The sequence below is a fragment of the Oncorhynchus nerka genome, linkage group LG25, assembly GCF_034236695.1.
Source record: "Oncorhynchus nerka isolate Pitt River linkage group LG25, Oner_Uvic_2.0, whole genome shotgun sequence".
Classification (NCBI taxonomy): Eukaryota; Metazoa; Chordata; class Actinopteri; order Salmoniformes; family Salmonidae; genus Oncorhynchus; species Oncorhynchus nerka.
Window position 1 is genome coordinate 42,738,294 of NC_088420.1, and position 24,665 is coordinate 42,762,958.

General features: G+C 43.1%; 1 protein-coding gene across 2 annotated transcripts in view; it reads left to right on the top strand.

The window, feature by feature from the left end:
- The window catches only part of LOC115109520 (furin-like), a 191,351-nt gene that overhangs the window by 7,176 nt on the left and 159,510 nt on the right, over positions 1 to 24,665 (top strand). The gene's annotated exons all lie outside the window — the stretch shown is intronic.

Below are 24,665 nucleotides of genomic sequence, written 5' to 3' on the forward strand. Positions count from 1 at the left end.
CAACCCGGAAGCCAGCTGCACCAATGTGTTGGAGGAAACACCGTGCGCCTGACAACCTTGGTTAGCTCACACTGCGCCCGGCCAGCAACATGAGTCGCTGGTGTGCGATGAGACAAGGATATTCCTACCAGCCAAACCTTCCCTAACCCGGATGACGCTAGGCCAATTGTGCGTCGCCCCACGGACCTCCCGGTCGCGGCCGGCTGCGACAGAGCCCGGGCGCGAACCCAGGGTCTCTGGTGGCACAGCTGGCTCCCTTAACCACTGCGCCACCCGGGAGGCACTAAGTGCCGAAATCTTAAAGCAAACATTGGTGACAATGAAGTAGTTGTTCACATGGACTTCTCAGAAAACTATGCATGTTAATTGCATACTAGTGTGTTGTACATGTTTCAGGGGTGCCAGTCATATGCTACATTATCAGATAGCGTCCGCCACGATGAAAGAGCCATGTGAGCACACCTTGAGCCTATTTTGAAGGAAGTGAAGGGGCAAAATCCCTCTATAACTATTCTTCACTTCATGTGTGGCTATCCTGTCACACAGTACAGGAGCAAAAATAATATTTGACCTATTCAGCACACTTCCATTTCTTTTGGGATTCAAAGAAGTAACATGGAACTTCTCAGAGAAGGGATACGGTAAAGGTGCTCCTGATGAAGTCGGTGGAGCAGGCAAACGTACATAGTGCTGATGACATGGTGAAAATGGGAGCAGATATCCAGACCCCAAAATATCTGTACAGCAAACTACAGGAGAACACAAGCTCAAGCGTAAAGTACTTTTGGATATCTGAAGTTGACGTGTGTAGATATGACGATGCAGTGCAGAGTCAGTTGCAAGTGGTTAAAGACACCATGAAAATACATCAGATTGCCTCAGATTACCTTTTCCAAGCTTGGAAGGGATGAGAGAGCAAAGCCTATGGGTTGAAACTACGAACCCATAGGCTTTGCTCTCTCGTCCCTTCCAGGCTTGGAAAATGAGCCTGTCATAGCAGATGTAAGCAATGTCCCCACACGCTCTGGCAGCTTTCATGGCTGGGATAATTTCTTTCCTTTTCTGACACACAGCTTCAGGATAGTTCTCATTGAGGAAGATATACGTTCTTCTCAAGTTCGTGGCTCTTTCCAGAACAGCTACCTTGTCCTTGAACCTCAGGAACTTTACCACTATCGGCGTGGGCCGGTGGTGGGTTTTCCAGTCTTTCCTTCTTAATGCGTTTGAGCCAATCAGGTGTGATATGACATAGGGGTGGTATACAGAAGATAGGGGTATTTTGTGAGATACCAAGTCCATATTATGGCAAGAACAGCTCAAATAAGCAAAGAGAAACAACAGTCCATCATTACTTTAACCTGTTTGGGATAGGGGGCAGCATTTTCACTTTTGGATGAATAGCGTGCCCAGAGTGAACTGCCTCCTACTCAGTCCCAGATGCTAATATATGCATATTATTAGTAGTATTGGATAGAAAACTCTCTTAAGTTTCTAAAACTGTTTGAATGATGTCTGTGAGTATAACAGAACTCATATGGCAGGCGAAAACCTGAGAAAAATCCAACCAGGAAGTGGGAAATCTGAGGTTTGTAGTTTTTCAAAGCTTGGCCTACCGAATACACAGTGTCTATGGGGTCAAGTTGCACTTCCTAAGGCTTCCACTAGATGTCAACCATCTTTAGAAACTTGTTTCAGGCTTCTGCTATGAAGGAGGGGGGAATGGGAGCTGAATGAGTCAGTGGTCTGGCAGAGTGTCTCAGACTCGTGACTCGCGTTCCCGACAGAGTTAGCTCTCGTTCCAGTGCTTTTCTACAGACAATGGAATTCTCTGGTTGGAACATTATTGAAGTTTTTTGTTAAAAACATCCTAAAGATTGATTCCATACATTCGACCTGTAACGGAACTTTGAGTTTTTGTCTGGACGTAGTGCTCGCGCCTCATGAAGATGGATTACTGGGCTGAACACGCTAACAACAAGTGGATATTTGGACATAAATGGTGGACTTTATGGAACAAATCAGTCATTTATTGTCGAACTGGGATTCCTGGGAGTGCATTCTGATGAAGATCATCAAAGGTAAGTGAATATTTATAATATTCTGTTGACTCCAACATGGTGGATATTTCTTTGGCTGGAATGGGCTCTGAGAGCCGTACTCAGATTATGCTTTTTCCGTTAAAAAAAATGAAATCTGACACAGCGGTTGCATTAAGGAGAAGTCTATCTTTAATTCTGTGAATAACACTTGTATCTTTTATCAATGTTTATTATGAGTGTTTCTGGGATTTGATGTGGCTATCTGCAAAATCACCGGATGTTTTGGAATCAAAACATTACTGCACGTAACGCGGCAATGTAAACTGAGATTTTTGGATATAAATTTGCACATTATCGAACAAAACATACATATATTGTGTATCATGATATCCTATGAGTGTCATCTGATGAAGATCATCAAAGGTTAGTGATTCATTTTATCTATATTTCTGCTTTTTGTGACTCCTATCTTTGGCTGGGAAAATGGCTGTGTGTTTTTTTGACTTGGCTCTGATCTAACATAATCATATGTTGTGCTTTCGCTTTTTTGAAATCGGACACGATGGGTAGATTAACAAGTAGTGTATCTTTCATTTGCTGTATGTGTGAAAGTTACATATTTCTAAAAAAAATATATATATAAAAAATATATATTCCTTCTCAGAGGAATGTTGTCGAGGGGTGAGCGGGACGCCTGCGCTATAAAGGTTAATTAAAACCTGTTATGGCTGTGATCCCCGTACAGGGACCAACATCAGGGGAAATTTCAGAGTGACAACTAAAAATACAACTTCGTAATATTAAACATTCTTGAAAATGCAAGTGTCTTACACCCTTCAAAAGATTAGAATCTTGGTAATCAAACTACGTTTTCCAATTTAAAATAGCTATTACAGAGAACAAATCCCATGCTTTTGTTTGAGAAGAGCAATCAACAACACAAACATTTTCCGCCTTGACAGTTTTTACACATTCACATCTGAAGGTAAAATTATGACTTACATTCTGATATCTTGCTCTTATTTCTCTTCCTGAGGGTCCCAGTGATCAAATGAAGTGCCGTTTTCTTTGATAAAATCAATTTTTATAGCATAAATCGAAACATTTTGTAAACCGTTTGTGCCGTGAATTCCATCTCTATCAATTTTTTACGGAGCATTCAACGTGATTCCCCCCTGTAAACAATCGTTTATCTAGTCATGGTGGGTTTCAGTGCATTCCTCTGGATGTTTGCAACACAGCCAAACGTCATTGTTTTTTTGCGGGGAAATATTGACCTGATTTGAAGACAACGATAAATGACTACCTTTACGCACCAATAATTTTAGCGAAGCTTCATTGATTGACTATATTTCTGTCCAATGACCACTTGACAGCCATAACAGGTTTTAAGACACGAAGGTCAGTTAATCCATAAAATGTCAAGAACTTTGAAAGTTTCTTCAAGTGCAGTCGCAAAAACCATCAAGCACTATGATGAAACTGGCTCTCTTGAGGACTGCCACAGGAAAGGAAGACCCAGAGTTACCTCTGCTGCAGAGGATAATTTCATTAGAGTTAATCTTCACTTCAGATTGCAGCCCAAATAAATGCTTCACAGAGTTCATGTAACAGACACATCTCACCATCAACTGTTCAGGGGAGACAGTGTGAATCAGGCCTTCATGGTTGAATTACTGCAAAGAAACCACTACTAAAGGACACCAATAAGAAGAGACTTGCTTGGGTGAAGAAGCATGAGCAATGTACTTTAGACTGGTGGGAATCTGCCCTTTGGTCTGATGAGTCCAAATTTGAGAGTTTTGGTTCCAACCACCGGGTCTTTGTGAGATGCAGAGAAGGTGATGGAAAATAAGTATTTGGTCAATAACAAAAGTAAATAACACCATAATTTGCAAATAAATTCATTAAAAATCCTACAATGTGATTTTCTGGATTTTTTTCTCTCATTTTGTCTGTCATAGTTGAAGTGTACCTATGATGAAAATTACAGGCCTCTCATCTTTTGAAGTTGGAGAACTTGCACAATTGGTGGCTGACTAAATACTTTTTTGCCCCACTGTATAGTTAAGTCACTATGCATATATGATAAACAGAGAGTAGCAGTAGCGTAAACGAGTGGTTGGGGGGGCACACAATGCAAATAGTCCGGGTAGCCATTTGATTACCTGTTCAGGAGTCTTATGGTTTGGGGGTAAAAACTGTTGAGAAGCCTTTTTGTCCGAGACTTGGCTCTCCGGTACTGCTTGCCATGTGATAGTAGAGAGAACAGTCTATGTGACTAGGGTGTTTGACAATTTTTAGGGCCTTCCTCTGACACCGCCTGGTGTAGAGGTCCTGGATGGCAGGCAGCTTAGTCCCAGTGATGTACTGGGCCGTACGCACTTCCCTCTGTAGTGCCTTGCGATCGAAGGCCGAGCAATTGCCGTACCAGGCAGTGATGCAACCAGTGCTCTCGATATTGCAGCTGTAGAACCTTTTGAGGATCTCAGGACCCATGCCAAATCTGTTTAGTTTCCAGAGGAGGAATTGGCTTTGCCGTGCCGTCTTCATGACTGTCTTTTGTGTTTGGACCATTCTAGTTTGTTGGTGATGTGGACACCAAGGAACTTGAAGCTCTCAACCTGCTCCACTACAGCCCCGTCAATGAAAATGGGGTGTGCTCGTTCCTCCTTTTCCTGTAGTCCACAATCATCTCCAGCCATCATTCTGTGTGTGATTTCCTGCAAGACCGGAATGTCAGTGTTCTGCCATGGCCAGCGAAGAGCCCTGATCTCAATCCCATTGAGCACGTCTGGGACCTGTTGCATCGGAGGGTGAGGGCTACGGCCATTTCCCCCCAGAAATGTCCAGGAACTTGCAGGTGCCTTGTTGGAAGAGTGGGGTAACATCTCACAGCAAGAACTGGCAAATCTGGTGCAGTCCACTAGGAGGAGATGCACTGCAGTAGTTAATGCAGCTGGTGGCCACACCAGATACTGACTGTTACTTTTTATTTTGACCCCCCCTTTGTTCAGGGACACATTATTCAATTTCTGTTAGTCACATGTCTGTAACTTGTTCAGTTTGTCTCAGTTGTTGAATCGTATGTTCATACAAATATTTACACATGTTGAGTTTGCTGAAAATAAACGCAGTTGGAGGATGTTTCTTTTTTTGCTGAGTTTATATACACACCACACTAATGAAGGTAGAAATAACTTTAATTATCTTATTTGATACATTTTTCTTCACATTTTTAAATCCTTGCTAGTCATTGACCCGCCCTACAACTGTAGAGTGACTGTTCAAAATCACTAACATTAACACCCTTTTTGAGATTGCGCAAAGGTTTTATTTTTTTCCCCTCCGAACAGTCAATGTAAATATGATAGTGTCCAGTCAAAATGTCATTATTTGTGTATGGAGGGTATAGGCTGTAGGCTACTTGCTCAATCAGAAATGTAAACATAACATTTAAATGATGTACGCATCATCTGCTTTCCCAGGCCAGTATTCTTTTCATTCTGGCCAGTAGTTTGAAGTTGGTACTAGCCAGGTGTGCCACTGGCAAATTTACCTGAATGTCAAGCCCTGCAAGGGCATGCTAATTTTCAAGATTGCTAGTCATTATTAACCTGGTTCTGAATGGAATGCAAACACATTATGGACACAGTTCAGGTCATTATCACCGCGCAGTGGTAAAACATTGGTGTGACCAAATCATGTGCTCGTGCCATCAACTGAAAAAGTTGAAGTGGAAAACGTTAGTCTAGAGCTCTGTGGATGGGTGTTGACACGCACTTGGTGGGTGTTTAGGTTCTTGAGAGCACTTTGTCGCTGCTTGTCTTCATCTTTATCAGGAGAAACTGTTTCAAACTGCCAATTCATGCTCTTCAACAGCAGATAGGTTCATCCTGGATCACTTTGTCAGTTTTCCTGTATCATTTTACAAGATCTACCTACCTGCTTTGTATAGACCAATACTGATCAATCCTTGGCACTCTCCAGTCTGATAATGCAGAGAGAAAGACAAGTTGGTGTCGTTTACAGCTGCTGATACGCAGACTTACCGCCAGTTATAGCTGCCACCCAACTACTTTTTGATCACATTAAAACAGTAATGAATACACACACAGTGTGGTAATCACTGTGCTGAACTCCTCCACTTCTCAGTAGTGTAGTGCTGCTGAATCCCACATCGACCCATAGCTCCCAAGGCTCGCCATTAGCTTTGAGGCATGGATAGGTTTAAACAATGTAATTACTGTATTTCACCTTGCCTGGGTTTTGCCATATTGCTGCTAACACCTATCCATTTCTTTCAGATCTACAACAGCGCCAAAAGGGTGGATACTATAGTCAAATTAGGGAGTTCTCCTTTCAAATTGGTAGTGGTGCGTATACAGGGACCAGAGAGCGCTTTAGGAGTGACTGGAACTCAAGTCAGCTGGAAAAAGGGAGGGATAGGGTCATTCAATGCTACTATATTTAAAGAGAGTTCTGAAGGAGATATCAGCTTCACTAAGTCTTTGAGTGAAACAGCATCACCCAACTCCAGTATCCGTTTGTTACAGAAGGTAAACAGTATGCTGCTGCATGTGTAAGTACAGCAGTCCATTTTTTTTGCATAATTGCCAGTTAACTGTAGCTATAATATTCACCCAGATAATACACTGAATGGCAATGTTTTATTTATGTGGTATAGATTTGTATCATTGTTTAGTGTCCAGTTAGCCCAAGAATGGACTGTTAAGGAGTGTAGGCGAGCCTACTCCTTTAACGTCCAAGGACCTTATAGGTTATGTTCAGAGGGAAACTGGCTCTGGCACACAAAACAACCAAATACTCTATCTAATTGTGAATCGTATTGTAGAAACATAAAGTGACTTTCATATCACATCAAAATAATTTCACAAATGCAAAACAAACAGTTTCTATACTCTGGTTTAACCAGTTTTAACAGTTGCAGCCGACAGTGTTTTTCAGTTGCAAAAATGTTCTGGTGTCGTTCTTCGCCTACATTTGACATTTTAGTAATTTAGTAGACGCTCTTATTCTGAGCGACTTACAGACATGTGTTCGAAGGCGCTATCTAGCTCATTAGAACAGGTGGTCATCGTAACATGGAAATATGGCAGTGTAATTTTAAACTGTGTGTTTTGAGTAATTTAACCTTTTTGTTTTTTGAAAATGATCTCATTGATATGAAAGTTAAAAGGTGCAATATGCAGAAATCCTGCCCCCATTTCCTGGTTGCTAAAATTCTAATAGTTCGCCTAATTTCATTTTATGTGACAAAACAAGCAATATATAGTTTAGAGCAGGGTTTCCCAAACTTGGTTCTGGGCCCCCCAACTCATCATCAAGCTTTGATTATTTAAATCAACTGTCTAGTGCTAGGGCAAAAAACAAAACGTGCATCCAGGGGGTCCCAGAACCGAGTTTGGGAGAGAATCAATGTGCCATCGAAACCGCTGTGAAATATCTTTTCAATGACCAAAAATATTGTATTTAAGGCTGTTTGAAGCTGATGTACAAAACAGAATGTTAAAGATGCAAAAACAAAACTTAAGAATGGGAAGCACTTTTGAATCTGTAAAAGTTCACTTTCCCTTTGCACGTCACCTGTAAGAAGTCTGATTAACAGAATGTAGTTTTGTGTTTCCAAGATTAACTCTGGTTAACAACCTGGTAACCATTATGTTTTAAGATGGCATTAGAAGAAAGGAAAGCTGGATAGCTACTCCAGAAGTGTTTCAAAAGTAGGATTCAGATATAGGCCTAATATGTAACTGCCGAAATAAAGGAAACACCAACGTGTCTTAATAGGGTGTTGGGTCACCACAAGCCAGAACAGCTTCAATGCACCTTGGCATAGATTCTATAACTGTCTGTAAATTTATTGGAGGGATGTGACACCATTCTTCCACAATATTTACCATAATTTGGTGTTTTGTTGATGGTGGTGGAAAAGCTGTCTGAGGCACCGCTCCAGATTCTCGCAAAAGCGTTCAATTGGGTTGAGATCTGGTGACCGAAACGGCCATGGCATATGGTTTACATCATTTTCATTCTCATAAAACCATTCAGTGACTACTCGCTGCCTGTGGATAGGGGCATTGTCAATCTATCAGGGGATAGCCATGGTAGCCAAAATAATGGCCTGCCCAGTATTTTTATACATGAGCCTAAGCATAATTAGGGCCTTATGAAATGTATTCAATTTTTCCCCAAATTCTGTTCTTTCCGTTTAAATTTTTCTGAATTTTGTGTTATGATTTATGCTAATTTTATCATCAGAAAGAGTGTCTAATAATGTGAATTAATAAAACGTCAACAATGTAATAAGATAACAGTACATTTGTAATGATGCAACACATTGCACTTTTTTAATCAAGGCTAGCGCTTCAATTCAGAGTTCTACTGAGTGTTTCATTATAAATGGAAAAAAAGTAATGCAAGAATCTAGGCGACAATGCAGCAACCTTCTCCTCATGTTTCCAGCTGGCTGAGGATGTTTGTGACTGCCCGGGTTGATGACTTTTCTGCCAACAAAAACTCTGTACAGATGAACATGCTCTGCAAGGTACTTCACTGTTTCAAACCAGCTATTCTCACTGCTTCAGGAGGAGCCTTGACCTGCTCAAACTCCTTCATAATGAGGAATCTCACCTATATTATCTTTCTGGCAGGCTTCTCGAAGAAGACAGATCTCATCCATGTCACAAGTGATGCAACTTCAGAGAAATATTTGTAGTGGTGCCAGGTCTCACCCACCAGATTGATTACATGGCAGAGATAGGTTACATGGACACTGTTGGGCATCACTCCTTTCAGAACCTCCTTTTATGCCTTCAGCCAGTAAGAGGCACTATCTGTAACCACTGCCCAGGCATCATTCAGGTTCAGATCGTTGCTGTAGAGGGAGGCTAGTACAGCTTGGGAAAACGTTGAGAAGTTGCGTCTGTCCATGAAAATGATATCCACCAGAAAGTACTGGTTTAACACGTGCAATGAAAAATAAGGAACAATTTTAATTGTTTTAACCTAAAATAATATTGTGACAAAATAAGTGTTATTTAAATTTCAAGTATAAACACAATATAGATGCTGTGATAGTTAGCTAGATGGAGGCAGACAGCTGCTGACATTATGCATCGCTATATTTCACCACGATAACTTGTTTAGAATATCACAATTTACATCTGGACAATTCACATTGCAGAATGTAAATGTAGGCTATTGCAACAGTATATTAATAGGCTGTTAAATTAACTCACCAATAACAATGTTTAGAGCGCTGCAATCCCTTGCATCTGTTGTGTCATCAATAACCACCGCAAACTTCTTCCCACGGATCTTCTGTAGAACGGCAGTCATATGTTGATTGAACACACGGGGCAGGTAAGTTTGACGGAGGCTCCTCTCATTTTCGGGTAACGCTCTTCCCTGATTGCAATGCTTCACTAGAAACAGCCATAGCTTTCATAGCTTTTCTAAGGGGATGTCGGACTCGGCGCACAAAGTCCTGAATAAATGATTGTATTGAATCTGCTGATGCGCTTGCAATAGTAATTGTCGTTTGAAGATGTATGATCTGGCTAACACAGTGCTTTTCCATGTTCTTCACATGGGCTTTAGACTTTGTGGTTGTCACACGTAATTTTACGTGTCCCAATCAATAGTATGTTGACAGAATTTGCAAAACAGCTTATTGCCTGACTCATAATAATAATAATAACCCATTTTAGATAAGCATGCTCCGTTCAAAAAATGCAGAACCAAGAACAGATACAGCCCTTGGTTCACTCCAGACCTGACTGCCCTCGACCAGCACAAAAACATCCTGTGGCGGACTGCAATAGCATCGAATAGCCCCCGTGATATGCAACTGTTCAGGGAAGTCAGGAACCAATACACGCAGTCAGTCAGGAAAGCTAAGGCCAGCTTCTTCAGGCAGAAGTTTGCATCCTGTAGCTCCAACTCCAAAAAGTTCTGGGACACTGTGAAGTCCATGGAGAACAAGAGCACCTCCTCCCAGCTGCCCACTGCACTGAGGCTAGGTAACACGGTCTCCACCGATAAATCCACGATTATCGAAAGCTTCAATAAGCACTTCTCAACGGCTGGCCATGCCTTCCGACCGGCTACTCCAACCTCGGCCAACAGCTCCGCCCCCCCGCAGCTCCTCGCCCAAGCCTCTCCAGGTTCTCCTTTACCCAAATCCAGATAGCAGATGTTCTGAAAGTGCTGCAAAACCTAGACCCGTACAAATCAGCTGGGCTTGACAATCTGGACCCTCTATTTCTGAAACTATCTGCCGCCATTGTCGCAACCCCTATTACCAGCCTGTTCAACCTCTCTTTCATATCGTCTGAGATCCCCAAGGATTGGAAAGCTGCCGCAGTCATCCCCCTCTTCAAAGGGGGAGACACCCTGGACCCAAACTGCTATAGACCTATATCCATCCTGCCCTGCCTATCTAAGGTCTTCGAAAGCCAAGTCAACAAACAGGTCACTGACCATCTCGAATCCCACCGTACCTTCTCCGCTGTGCAATCTGGTTTCCGAGCCGGTCACGGGTGCACCTCAGCCACGCTCAAGGTACTAAACGATATCATAACCGCCATCGATAAAAGACAGTACTGTGCAGCCGTCTTCATCGACCTCGCCAAGGCTTTCAACTCTGTCAATCACCATATTCTTATCGGCAGACTCAATAGCCTCGGTTTCTCGGATGACTGCCTTGCCTGGTTCACCAATTACTTTGCAGACAGAGTTCAGTGTGTCAAATCGGAGGGCATGCTGTCCGGTCCTCTGGCAGTCTCTATGGGGGTGCCACAGGGTTCAATTCTCGGGCCGACTCTTTTCTCTGTGTATATCAATGATGTTGCTCTTGCTGCGGGCGATTCCCTGATCCACCTCTACGCAGACGACACCATTCTATATACTTTCGGCCCGTCATTGGACACTGTGCTATCTAACCTCCAAACGAGCTTCAATGCCATACAGCACTCCTTCCGTGGCCTCCAACTGCTCTTAAACGCGAGTAAAACCAAATGCATGCTTTTCAACCGATCGCTGCCTGCACCCGCATGCCCGACTAGCATCACCACCCTGGATGGTTCCGACCTTGAATATGTGGACATCTATAAGTACCTAGGTGTCTGGCTAGACTGCAAACTCTCCTTCCAGACTCACATCAAACATCTCCAATCGAAAATCAAATCAAGAGTCGGCTTTCTATTCCGCAACAAAGCCTCCTTCACTCACGCCGCCAAGCTTACCCTAGTAAAACTGACTATCCTACCGATCCTCGACTTCGGCGATGTCATCTACAAAATGGCTTCCAACACTCTACTCAGCAAACTGGATGCAGTCTATCACAGTGCCATCCGTTTTGTCACCAAAGCACCTTATACCACCCACCACTGCGACTTGTATGCTGTAGTCGGCTGGCCCTCGCTACATATTCGTCGCCAGACCCACTGGCTCCAGGTCATCTACAAGTCCATGCTAGGTAAAGCTCCGCCTTATCTCAGTTCACTGGTCACGATGGCAACACCCATCCGTAGCACGCGCTCCAGCAGGTGTATCTCACTGATCATCCCTAAAGCCAACACCTCATTTGGCCGCCTTTCGTTCCAGTACTCTGCTGCCTGTGACTGGAACGAACTGCAAAAATCGCTGAAGTTGGAGACTTTTATCTCCCTCACCAACTTCAAACATCAGCTATCCGAGCAGCTAACCGATCGCTGCAGCTGTACATAGTCTATTGGTAAATAGCCCACCCATTTTCACCTACCTCATTCCCATACTGTTTTTATACTGTTTTTTTTTTTTTTTTACTTTTCTGCTCTTTTGCACACCAATATCTCTACCTGTACATGACCATCTGATCATTTATCACTCCAGTGTTAATCTGCAAAATTGTATTATTCGCCTACCTCATCATGCCTTTTGCACACATTGTATATAGACTGCCCATTTTTTTCTACTGTGTTATTGACTTGTTAATTGTTTACTCCATGTGTAACTCTGTGTTGTCTGTTCACACTGCTATGCTTTATCTTGGCCAGGTCGCAGTTGCAAATGAGAACTTGTTCTCAACTAGCCTACCTGGTTAAATAAAGGTGAAATAAAATAAAATTAAAATAACTGGGTATTGCTCTACATTTAGGGGTTAGGGTCGAATGATTCGTTTTTTAAAACTAATTGGCGCCTCTTCGACATGTTTCTCAAAGTGACAGCCAAGTTGTGAGGTGACGTAAGGGTTCCACCCACGACCCACCCCAATTGAAAACAGAATTATTTCTCTAGGCCTACTCGTCTGTAATTTTACAATTATGAAATAATTTAGCCAAATTATGGAAAATTCTGCAATATTCCACGTTTTACAGTTGATTCCATTTTTTTATTACCAGATTCTGTCCGCATGACGGATATCATAGGGCCCTACATAATGGGATCTTAATTAAGCCAGGAACCACCACTCAGGAAACACACCTGTGTGGAAGCACCTGCTTTCAATATACTTTTTATCCCTCATTTACTCAAGTGTTTCCAGTATTTTGGCAGTTACCTGTATCTAAATCAATTACATTTTATTACAGAAGTTTCAGCAAACACTGATGGTAATAATGATCAGCAATGACATTTCATTGGCCTGCTTGCCTCACTCTTCTCAGTCCAGTGATGAGCACTAAGATGGTCCTCTATCTCATTTGGACAGTTTGAGGTTCAGTCTAGAGTTAGGGTATCTTATGGTAGGACTGTTTTAAACAGATCTAAGGCTTTTGTTCATTTTTTATTTAACCTTTATTTAACTAGGCAAGTCAGTTAAGAACAAATTCTCATTTACAATGACGGCCTAGGAACACTGGGTTAATTGCCTTGTTCAGGGGCAGAATGACAGATTTTTACCTTGTAAAAAAGCTCAGGGATTCAATCGGGCAACCTTTCGGTTACTGGCCCAACACTCTACCCGGCTACAATACCCACTGTAGTGTGTGTAGATCGCAAGCCGATAGTAAGTCAATAGGGCTAAATGACTAGCTACTACTGTTATCTAGCCAGATAAGAATTGTTAGCTTGCTAGCTACCCACGAAGAATTTGCATCTACCTTGTATAACATTTGTTTTAAGTCATTTTTGCCTGTTAAACTATCTGGTTAGCTAGATTACTACGATTCACATATAGCTAGATGATAGTTATGAAGAAAAATGTTTGTCTTTGTGTATATCTTGTTTTGTCTCCATTGTCAGTGTCCTAGTTGGAAGAAGGTTCACTGAAGGAAAGGTGCAGCGTGAAGTAATACAGTAGGGGTGTGCGAGTGCTTCTCAAAATGTCATGTTTTATGCGTTCTCCACACTCATCCTCACACAAACCTTCTTAAGGGAACTTCCTCGTGGAATGCACTCGAAGCATGAGAGTGTGGAGCACGGTAGTATGCATATTGAGAAATGCAGATTGTCTCAAATTCCCAGTGTCGTTGAGACCAACCACTCAGACAACCAGTAGAGTAAGTTCAGATGTAATTTTAGTCAACATTCCGGCTTGTAAAGATTGTTTCTAAATTTCCAAATAGGATCATGTCAGACGGTACCTAGCTAGCGTTCGCATGAGCTATTACCGGCTGATCTAATAGGCTAAACCACAGTAGGGCTGGGCGACATATCGCCTATACCGGCATGGGTCTATTTTGGTGGCCTCCAGTATATTCTAATGCCTTGATTCCATCTGAAATACACAGTGAAATTATTGAATACTTTATTGATTCTCTAACATTTGTTGTGGTATTGTGTAGAAAGACAATTTAAATTAAAACTGTAAAATTAATATATTGTTAGTTGTTTTGGATATCATCTAAGTCTATATGATCAGGACTATTTTGAAAGTAAGAACATTAAAACTTTAACATTTAACCTGTCCTCTCTTGAGATTCAAATCTTATTTACAGTTTTAGTGCACGATATGCATTGCCAAAGATGTTTGTTCTTCAAATTAATGTATTTTATTAAACAGAAAAATGAAGTATATAAATAGCCCACGTGTAACGGTTTTCTTCCTGGGAAGGAGAGGAATACCAAATGCAGCGTGGTTATTTATAAACATCTTTAATGAAAGATGAAAACGTGAACACTATACAAAATAAGAAAACGTGGAAAAACCGAAACAGTCCTAACTGGTGCAAAACACAGAGACAGGAACAATCACCCACAAAATACCTAAAGAATATGGCTGCCTAAATATGGTTCCCAATCAGAGACAATGATAAACACCTGCCTCTGATTAAGAACCACTCCATGCAACCATACTTACCTAGAACACTCAACTGAACACAACCCAATAGACTACAAAACCCCTAGACAAAACAAGGCACATAAATCACCCATGTCACACCCTGGCCTAACCAACACTAAGGCCGGGGCGTAACAGTCCCCCCCCCCAAAGGTGCGGACTCCCGGCCGCACACCTAAACCCATAGGGGAGGGTCTGGATGGGCGTCTGTCCACTCCAACACAGTCTTAGTCCGCTTACTTAGCGTCCCTTGAGTGGCGACCCTCGCCGCCGACCTTGGCCTAGTAACCGTAACAAAGGGCCCAACTGGACTCAGGGGCAGCTCCGGACTGAGGGGTAGCTCGGGACTGAGGGGTAGCTCGAGACTGAGGGGTAGCTCGAGACTGAGGGGTAGCTCGAGACTGAGGGGTAGCTCAAGACTGAGGGGTAGCTCAAGACTGAGGGGTAGCTCAGGACTGAGACGTAGCTCAGGACTGATAAGTAGCTCAGGACTGAGAGGTAGCCCAAGACTAAGAGATAGCTCAGGCAGGTTGACGGTTCTGGCGGATCCTGGCTGACTGGCGGCTCTGGCGGCTCCATGCTGACTGGCGGCTCATGACAGACGGGAGACTCTGGCGGCTCATGACAGACGGGAGACTCTGGCGGCTCATGACAGACGGGAGACTCTGGCGGCTCATGACAGACGGGAGACTCTGGCGGCTCATGACAGACGGGAGACTCTGGCGGCTCATGACAGACGGGAGACTCTGGCGGCTCATGACAGACGGGAGACTCTGGCGGCTCATGACAGACGGGAGACTCTGGCGGCGCTGGAGAGGAGGAAGGCTCTGACGGCGCTGGACAGGCGAGGCGCACTGCAGGCCTGGTACGTGGTGTCGGCACTGGTGGTGCTGGGCCAAGGACACGCACAGGAAGCCTGGTGCGGGGAGCTGCCACCGGAGGGCTCGTGCGTGGAGATGGTACTGGATAGACCGGACCGTGCAGGCGCACTGGAGCTCTTGAGCACCGAGCCTGCCCAACCTTACCTGGTTGAATGCTCCCGGTCGCCCTGCCAGTGCGGCGAGGTGGAATAGCCCGCACTGGGCTGTGCAGGCGAACCGGAGACACCATGCGTAAGGCTGGTGCCATGTACACCGGCCCAAGGAGACGCACTGGAGACCAGATGCGTAGAGCCGGCTTCATGGCACCTGGCTCGATGCCCACTCCAAAAATTTATTGGGAGGGGGCACACAGGGAGTATGGCAAAGCCAGGTAGGAGACCTGCGCCAACTTCCTGTGCTTACCGGGGGGCTAGAGAGACCGGGCAGGCACCGTGTTATGCTGTGGAGCGCACGGTGTCCCCAGTGCGGGTGCATAGCCCGGTGCGGTACCCTACCAGCTCCTCGTATCGGCCGGGCTATGCACCCGCACTGGGGACACCGTGCGCTCCACAGCATAACACGGTGCCTGCCCGGTCTCTCTAGCCCCCCGGTAAGCACAGGAAGTTGGCGCAGGTCTCCTACCTGGCTTTGCCATACTCCCTGTGTGCCCCCTCCCAATAAATTTTTGGGGCTGACTCTCTGGCTTCCTTGCCAGCCGTGTTCCCTCGTATCGCCAGCTCCTCTCTCCGGCTGCCTCTGCTCTCCTAGCTGCCTCCACCTGTTCCCATGGGAGGCGATCCTTTCCCGCCAGGATCTCCTCCCATGTGTAGCAACCCTTGCCGTCCAACACATCATCCCATGTCCATTCCTCCTTGTGCTGCTCCTGCTACCGCTGCCTGTCACCACGCCGCTTGGTCCTGTTGTGGTGGGTGATTCTGTAATGGTTTTCTTCCTGGGAAGGAGAGGAGGACCAAAATGCAGCGTGGTTATTTATAAACATCTTTAATGAAAGATGAAAACGTGAACACTATACAAAATAAGAAAACGTGGAAAAACCGAAACAGTCCTAACTGGTGCAAAACACAGAGACAGGAACAATCACCCACAAAATACCTAAAGAATATGGCTGCCTAAATATGGTTCCCAATCAGAGACAACGATAAACACCTGCCTCTGATTGAGAACCACTCCAGGCAACCATAGACTTACCTAGAACACTCAACTGAACACAACCCCATAGACTACAAAACCCCTAGACAAAACAAGACACATAAATCACCCTGGCCTAACCAACATAATAAAGAAAACACAGAATACTAAGGCCAGGGCGTGACACCACATTTTAAAAAAATATTTAGAAAATACATGAAATTGACTTAATAAAAGGGTTATATCAGTTTTAAGTATTATATAGTTCAGATTTTACATAGCCTACATTAATTTAAAATGAGGAAGGGCCCTATAAAATCTGTTTTCTCAGTTTTGTTTTTCCAGGTTTTAGTTCCCCCCCATTTTTTTTCAGGATCTCGCCCTCAAAGTCACACTTTTTAAATAGAAAAACAACACAATTGGATGTTATAAGTCCATACCAATGCTTAAACCACATCAGGAGACCAGTTTTGAGGTCTGGGTTATTTCGATTTTTGGGTGTAGTTACCCTTTAATTCAAGTGTGCATCTAGCAATAGGCTGTTGTTTAGTATTATTTTTGTTGTGCACATGTAATGTAGAATTTGTGAAAACAAATAGGCCTACCCACTGGATTGATTCAAATAATAATGATATCATTGCATGATATTATTGGTAAGCATAGTGGCCAAGACAAACATATTTTCCAGTATTCACTCATAACATTAAATCATAGTTTGTTTCTAGGTCCATTCAGTAGTTTTTACCAGATATAGAATCCTGTTGAAAAATAATCTTAAAAGTGCCATTTATATTTGTGATACTGTTGTTGCTTCCTGTTGTCATGGCTTTTTGATTTATCGGCGAGTGTCAAAACACCGGTTTTAGATGTCTAAATTCATAATCATTATGCTGAAATAAGTCCTTATATTTTGAGGACCAATACAGAAAATTTGCTCCCTACACACAAGCATCACACTTGTGTTCAGATTACTTTTATTTTTCTAAATTAGTACCTTAAACTGCACACGCACCAATATTTACCAAGCGGTCACTCACGACTGGAATTGATTTGCTTGTTCTACTGTAATCAATAGTGTGCGCAAATTAATCACTCACATCAATATTGTATTGAAATCAATGGAACTGGGATAACAACTGCGGCGACATGTACCGTTTGCGCTCTTCTAACAGACAAACCCCAATGAACTTGGGTATGCTGCATATAGTGTATTCAGACCCTTTTTCCACATTTTGTGATGTTACGGCCTTATTCTAAAATGTATTAAATAAATACAAATCCTCATCAATCTACACACAATAACCCATAATGACAAAGCGAAAAAACAAGTTTTTTGAAATTTTTGCACATGTATTAAATTACAATATGTATTCAGACCCTTTGCTATGAGACTCAAAATAGTGCTCAGGTGCATCCTGTTTCCATTGATCATCCCTGTAGTCCACATGTGGTAAATTCAATTGATTGGACATGATTTGGAAAGGCACACACCTGTCTATATAAGGTCCCACATTTGACAGTGCATGTCAGAGCAAAATCAAACCATGAGGTCAAAGGAATTGTCTGTCTGGAGTGGCCAAAAGGCACCTAAAGGACTCTCAGACCATGAGAAACAAGATTCACTGGTCTGATGAAACCTAGATTGAACTCTTTGGCCTGGCACTATCCCTACAGTGAAGCATGATGGTGGCAGCATCATGCTGTGGAGATGTTGTTCAACGACTGGGACAGGCAGACTAGTCAGGATCGAGGGAAAGATGAAGCACGAAGCAAAGCAAAGTATTGAGAGATCCTTGAGGAAAACCTGCTCCACTGTGCTCAGGACCTCAGACTTGGGTGAAGGTTCACCTTCCAACAGGACAACAACCCTAAGCAGACAGCCAAGACAGCACAGGAGTGGCTTTGGGTCAAGTCTCTGAATGTCCTTGAGTGGCCCAGCCAGAGCCTGGACTTGAACCCGATCAAACATCTCTGGAGAGACCTGAAATAGCTGTGATGCTCCCCATCCAACCTGACAGAGCTTGAGAGGATCTGCAGAGAAGAATGGGAGAAATTCCCATAGCCTCATACCCAAGACTCGAGGCTGTAATCGCTGCCAAATGTGCTTTAACAAAGTACTGAGTAAACGGTCTGAATACTTATGTAAATGTATTATTTCAGTTTTTTTTTTATACATTTGCAAAATGTCAAAAAATCTGTTTTTGCTTTGTCATTATGGGGTATTGTGTGTAGATTCAGGGAAAATAACAATTTAATCAATTTTAGAATAAGACTGCAACGTAATAAAATGTGGAAAAAGTCAAGGGGTCTGAATACTTTCCAAATGCACTCTATATCTGTTGATAGACAACCTGTCGTAGCCATTTATCAACATATCTCTCTGAGATTTTTTTCCGGTAGATGGCCAATACGGAAAAGGAAGCAACACTTTTTTTGACTAAATAATTTAAACAAATCACTACCTCAAATCTGTTTCTAAGTAGTGACAGGGGTTGGCTTTCATTAGAATGATAATTTAACCCTCAAATCAATGTGAACCCAAAGAGGAGCGCCCACATTTTTTATTTTTGCCATGTGGTTTGAAAAGGACAGTCCCACTACGGACTGCCACGTATGACAAACACAGGTACTAAATCAAAGATATTGATCTGTTTTAAGCAAATTATTTCATGAGATTGTAATAACTATACACTTTAATACTAACATCAAGAATCTGAGGTAAAAAGGATGTGTATTTTCTGTAATTCTTGTGTGGTGAAAATGTTAGTCTGTGTAATGTAGTAACACGTTCTGTCCAGCATAGGGAACTTTGCGTAAACTAACTTACTTTTGGTTATGTAGTGTATTTCATTATGTGGACACCTGCTTGCCGAACATCTCATTCCAATATCATGGGCATTAATATGGAGTTGGTCCCCCCCTTTGCTGCTATAACAGCCTCCACTCTTCTGGGAAGGATTTCTACTAGATGTTGAAACATTGCTGCGAGGTCTTGCTTCCATTCAGCCACAAGAGCATTAGTGAGTTTTGGCACTGATGTTGGGTGATTAGGCTTGGCTCGCAGTCGGCGTTCCAATTATTCTCAAAGGTGTTCAATAGGGTTTGGGTCAGGGCTCTGTGCAGGCCAGTCAAGTTCTTCCACACATTTCAACAAAACATTTCTGTATGGACCTCACTTTGTGCACGGGGACATTGTCATGCTGAAACAGGAAAGGGCCTTCCCAAACTGTTGCCACAAAGTTGGAAGCACAGAATTGTGTAAAATGTAATTGAATGCTGTTGCGTTAAGATTTGCCTTCACTGGAACTAAAGGCCGAGCCCAAACCATGAAAACATCCTCAGACTATTATTACTCCTCCACCAAACGCTACAGTTTGTAAGGACCGACGCTGGAGAAGAGAACTAGGTACGGGGAGTTGAACATTTTAACATGGAACAGACATCGAACAGGAACAGCGTCAGAACCAGATAACAACAAAAATGACAAACAAACATTAATCCTGAATCAGGGAACAGAGCTTGGGAACAGACCGATATAGGGGAGGTAATGACACAGGTGATTGAGTCCAGGTGAGTCCAATAATAGCTGATGTGTGTGATGGGGGGAAGGCAGGTGTGCGTAATGCTGGGGAGCCTGCCGCCTTTGAGTGCCAGGGAGGGGGAGAGGGAGCAGGTGTGACACAGTTGGCACTATGCATTGGGGCAGGTGGCCTTCTCCTGGCATCTGCCAAATTCGTCCGTCGCACTGCCAGATGGTGAAGCGTGATTCATCACTGCAGAGAACGCGTTTCCACTGCTCCAGACTCTTGGCTGCTCGGCCATGGAAACCCCTTTCATGAAGCTTCCGACTAACAGTTATTGTGCTGACATTGCTTCCAGAAGCAGTTTGGAACTTGGTGGTGAGTGTTGCAACCAAGGACAGACTAATTTTACACACTACAAGCTTCAGCACTCTGCGGTCCCATTCTGTGAGATTGTGTGGCCTACCACTTTGCAGCTGAGCCGTTGTTGCGCCTGGACGTTCGGGCCATTCTACTGCCAATGTTTTCCTATGGAGATTGCATAGCTGCGTGCTTTATTCACCAGTCAGCAACTGGTGTGGCTGAAATAGCCGAATCCACTAATTTGAAGGGGAGTCCACATACTTTTGTATATATAGTGTATTTGGACCAGAATGAGGCTCTCCACTACCTATTGCTGCAGTGATGATTCACCATTTTCATCAGATGTTTTCATTATTCATCTTCAGATAAACGCCTAAAAGCCTACATCTACCAGTAGCCTATGCAAATTAGGGAGCCTAATGAACTCACTGATATGATTCGGTAGACTACACTGATTGATGAGACGAGTCACTCACTTTAGCGTCACTGTCTGGCAAGCCCCAACATCCGAGGAAAGGAAACCTAGAAAATCCTTTGGTTTACTTGTCCCAATGCAATACCATGGACATATAACCACATAGCCTGTGGCACATAGGCAATAATTAGGCTAAGTGGATTTCAACTCATCGTTACCACTTACATTACATGGGATGTGCAAATGAACAAGCATCATGTTTTCTCCTTCCTCCGTGTAAAGAAATTTGACACAGACATACTGCGTTTACCTGTCATCACTCGCAGTGTGAGTGACAGGCGCCTATCCTATCATTAGATTGCTAGAATATGCGTATCGTTCATTCTAGAAGGAAAGGGCTCGTCGGGCTGGCGAACTTAAGCTTTTAAATTAAAAGTAGTCTAGTTAATATGAAGTGGCTAGCTGAAAATTAGTCTGTAGGAAAACACTGGATGTGATGTTCTCCCACTCAGTCCTATCCTCTGCCTCTGTTGTCTAAGATAGATAGATCCTCCTAATTAAAGATAAGGAACGTTGTGTCCTAGATGTTTTATGGAATGTTTTTTGACAGATTCAGATTTTAATGGTCACCGCGAGACTGGGATATCAATAACTATGTTTTCCCACCTTATGCCTGATCATGTTAAATTGCCTTCAGCTTATTGAATAATGGGTGGTCCAGTCAGCGCAGAGCAGACATTGACATCTAAGACTGTAGGGCATTTCCATCAAAAGGAACCATGACTAAAAACTATTTAGTCAGCCACCAATTGTGCAAGTTCTCCCATTTAAAAAGATGAGGCCTGTCATTTTCATCATAGGTACACTTCAACTATGACAGACAAAATGAGAAAAAAAATCCAGAAAATCACATTGTAGGATTTTTATGAATTTATTTGCAAATTATGGTGGAAAATAGGTTTTTGGTCAATAACAAAAGTTTATCTCAATACTTTGTTATATACCCTTCGTTGGCAATGACAGAGGTCAAACGTTTTCTGTAAGTCTTCACAAGGTTTTCACACACTGTTGCTGGTATTTTGGCCCATTCCTCCATGCAGATCTCCTCTAGAGCAGTGATGTTTTGGGGCTGTTGCTGGGCAACACAGACTTTCAACTCCCTCCAAAGATTTTCTATGGGGTTGAGATCTGGAGACTGGCTAGGCCACTCCAGGACCTTGAAATGCTTCTTACGAATCCACTCCTTCGTTGCCCGGGCGGTGTGTTTGGGATCATTGTCATGCTGACCCAGCCACGTTTCATCTTCAATGCCCTTGCTGATGGAAGGTGGTTTTCACTCAAAATCTCACGATACATGGCCCCATTCATTCTTTCCTTTACACGGATCAGTCGTCCTGGTCCCTTTGCAGAAAAACAGCCCCAAAGCATGATGGTTCCACCCCCATACTTCACAGTAGGTATGCTGTTCTTTGGATGCAACTCAGCATTCTTTGTCCTCCAAACACGACAAGTTGAGTTTTTACCAAAAAGTTATATTTTGGTTTCATCTGACCATATGACATTCTCCCAATCTTATTCTGGATCATCCAAATGCTCTCTAGCAAACATCGGATGGGCCTGGACATGTACTAGCTTAAGCAGGGGGACACGTCTGGCACTGCAGGATTTGAGTCCCTGGCGGCGTAGTGTGTTACTGATGCTTTGTTACTTTGGTCCCAGCTCTCTGCAGGTCATTCACTAGGTCCCCCCGTGTGGTTCTGGGATTTTTGCTCACCGTTCTTGTGATCATTTTGACCCCACGGGGTGGGATCTTGCGTGGAGCCCCAGATCGAGGGAGATTATCAGTGGTCTTGTATGTCTTCCATTTCCTAATAATTGCTCCCACAGTTGATTTCTTCAAACCAAGCTGCTTACCTATTGCAGATTCAGTCTTCCCAGCCTGATGCAAGTCTACAATTTTGTTTCTGGTGTCCTTTGACAGCTCTTTGGTCTTGGCCATAGTGGAGTTTGGAGTGTGACTGTTTGAGGTTGTGGACAGGTGTCTATTATACTGATAACAAGTTCAAACAGGTGCCATTAATACAGGTAACGAGTGAAGGACAGAGGAGCCTCTTAAAGAAGAAGTTACAGGTCTGTGAGAGCCAGAAATCTTGCTTGTTTGTAGGTGACCAAATACTTATTTTCCACCACAATTTGCAAATAAATTCAGTAAAAATCCTACAATGTGATTTTCTGGATTTTTTTTTCTAATTTTGTCTGTCATAGTTGAAGTGTACCTATGATGAAAATTACAGGCCTCTCATCTTTTTAAATGGGAGAACTTGCACAATTGGTGGCTGACTAAATACTTTTTTGCCCCACTGTATGTAGGCACCTAGTCTGAAATGACTAAGCATCTACCAACCCACTACCACGGGCAATGTGGCCTATGTTATTTGTCTCCCACTTTGGTTCTAAAATCACCATCACCCACTAATTAGCTTGTCATTTTACAGATTGTGTTTGAGCTAGTAATGTGAAACTTTACCCTGTATATCTAAAAATGACCATATACACTGATTGTTTAAAGGAAAACTACCAAAACTATTGCTGATGGTGAACCTGAGCAAGTACTGTACCTGTTCAGCAGATAGCTCATAGCCAGATGAGTTGTGTCTCGGGTAGCTTACTTTTATTCCAGTAAAACACAATTTACAAACAGCTTATAGATGACAGTAACCTAGCAAATTACATAGGCTTTATTAGTTGTTCGACAACCTAATATCGCGCAAGCCACTTTAGCATTTGGTATGCTGAATGTGCCGGGCAGAAGATCAGGAACAAGCCGCCTATCTCGCGTTGGTCAGTGTGCGACACTGGACACTGCGCAGTTTGACTAAGCTACTGATATTACCTAGGGTTGTTCGGCATGCAAAATTACTTGTAGATCAATTACTGTCAATACGGTTACATGCTTAGTTCAACACTGAAGGAGAGAACACATCAGTTGTCACAAAATACTAGGTATTTTCGGGAAGGTAGATAGAAATTAATTTGAGGAAAAAATAAATGAATCTGCAATTCGTAGCGTTTGAATCGATTTTCTGGACCGATGCAGGCCTATCTTAAACATTTGAATCGGGGACCGATGCGTATCAGTATCGGTATATTGTATATTGTACTGAACTCTACCCTACCCTACTCTTCTGTTTTGTATTGTTCTGCACTGTACTCTACTGTGCTGCGCTGTGATGTCCAAACTTGTGAAACATAAGGAGATTGACATTCATATCCACAATACAGAATTACATCATGGGTCCCTGATCAGTACAGATCAGGGACCCATGATGTATTTCTGTTACCGTAATTCCGTTACCGGGTGTAAATCCACTTCACTTACTGTAGTTCAATAACCCAAATAGATTATTTTCAAACTCAAGGTGTCATATCATAGCTGACACCCCATTCTTTCTGCAATATGCACCTTTGAATCTTAATTCGGAGCAGATATTTAAGACTTTTTGGGAAACATGGTCTCATAAAAAGCTGAGGGAGATTTTACTGTAATTCCATTACCAAAGTTTGTATCTCCACAGTTTTAAGTAGCCATTGTGTATAGAGTAGCGTAATTCCGTTACCGTGGAATTGACCTGCATCATCACCGTAAGTTATGCAGGGTGGCAGGGTAGCCTAGTGGTTAGAGCATTGGAGCATTGGACTAGTAACTGAAAGGTTGCAAGTTCAAATCCCCGAGCTGACAAGGTACAAAATCTGTCGTTCTGCCCCTGAACAGGCAGTTAACCCACTGTTCCTAGGCCGTCATTGAAAATAAGAATTTGTTCTTAACTGACTTGCCTGGTTAAATAAAGGTAAAATAAATATGCCTGGGGGGCTTCCTGAGTCTCTATTCTTACTGTACTGTCTGTGTGTAACTGAAAAGCCCATCTATGGAAAGGCTGAGTGTTCTCAGGGGAGACAGACAGAGCTTTACCCACTCTGTTTTTAGATACCACAGCCTCAGCACAAATTACAGCTTAGCTCTCCCCCACATGACGG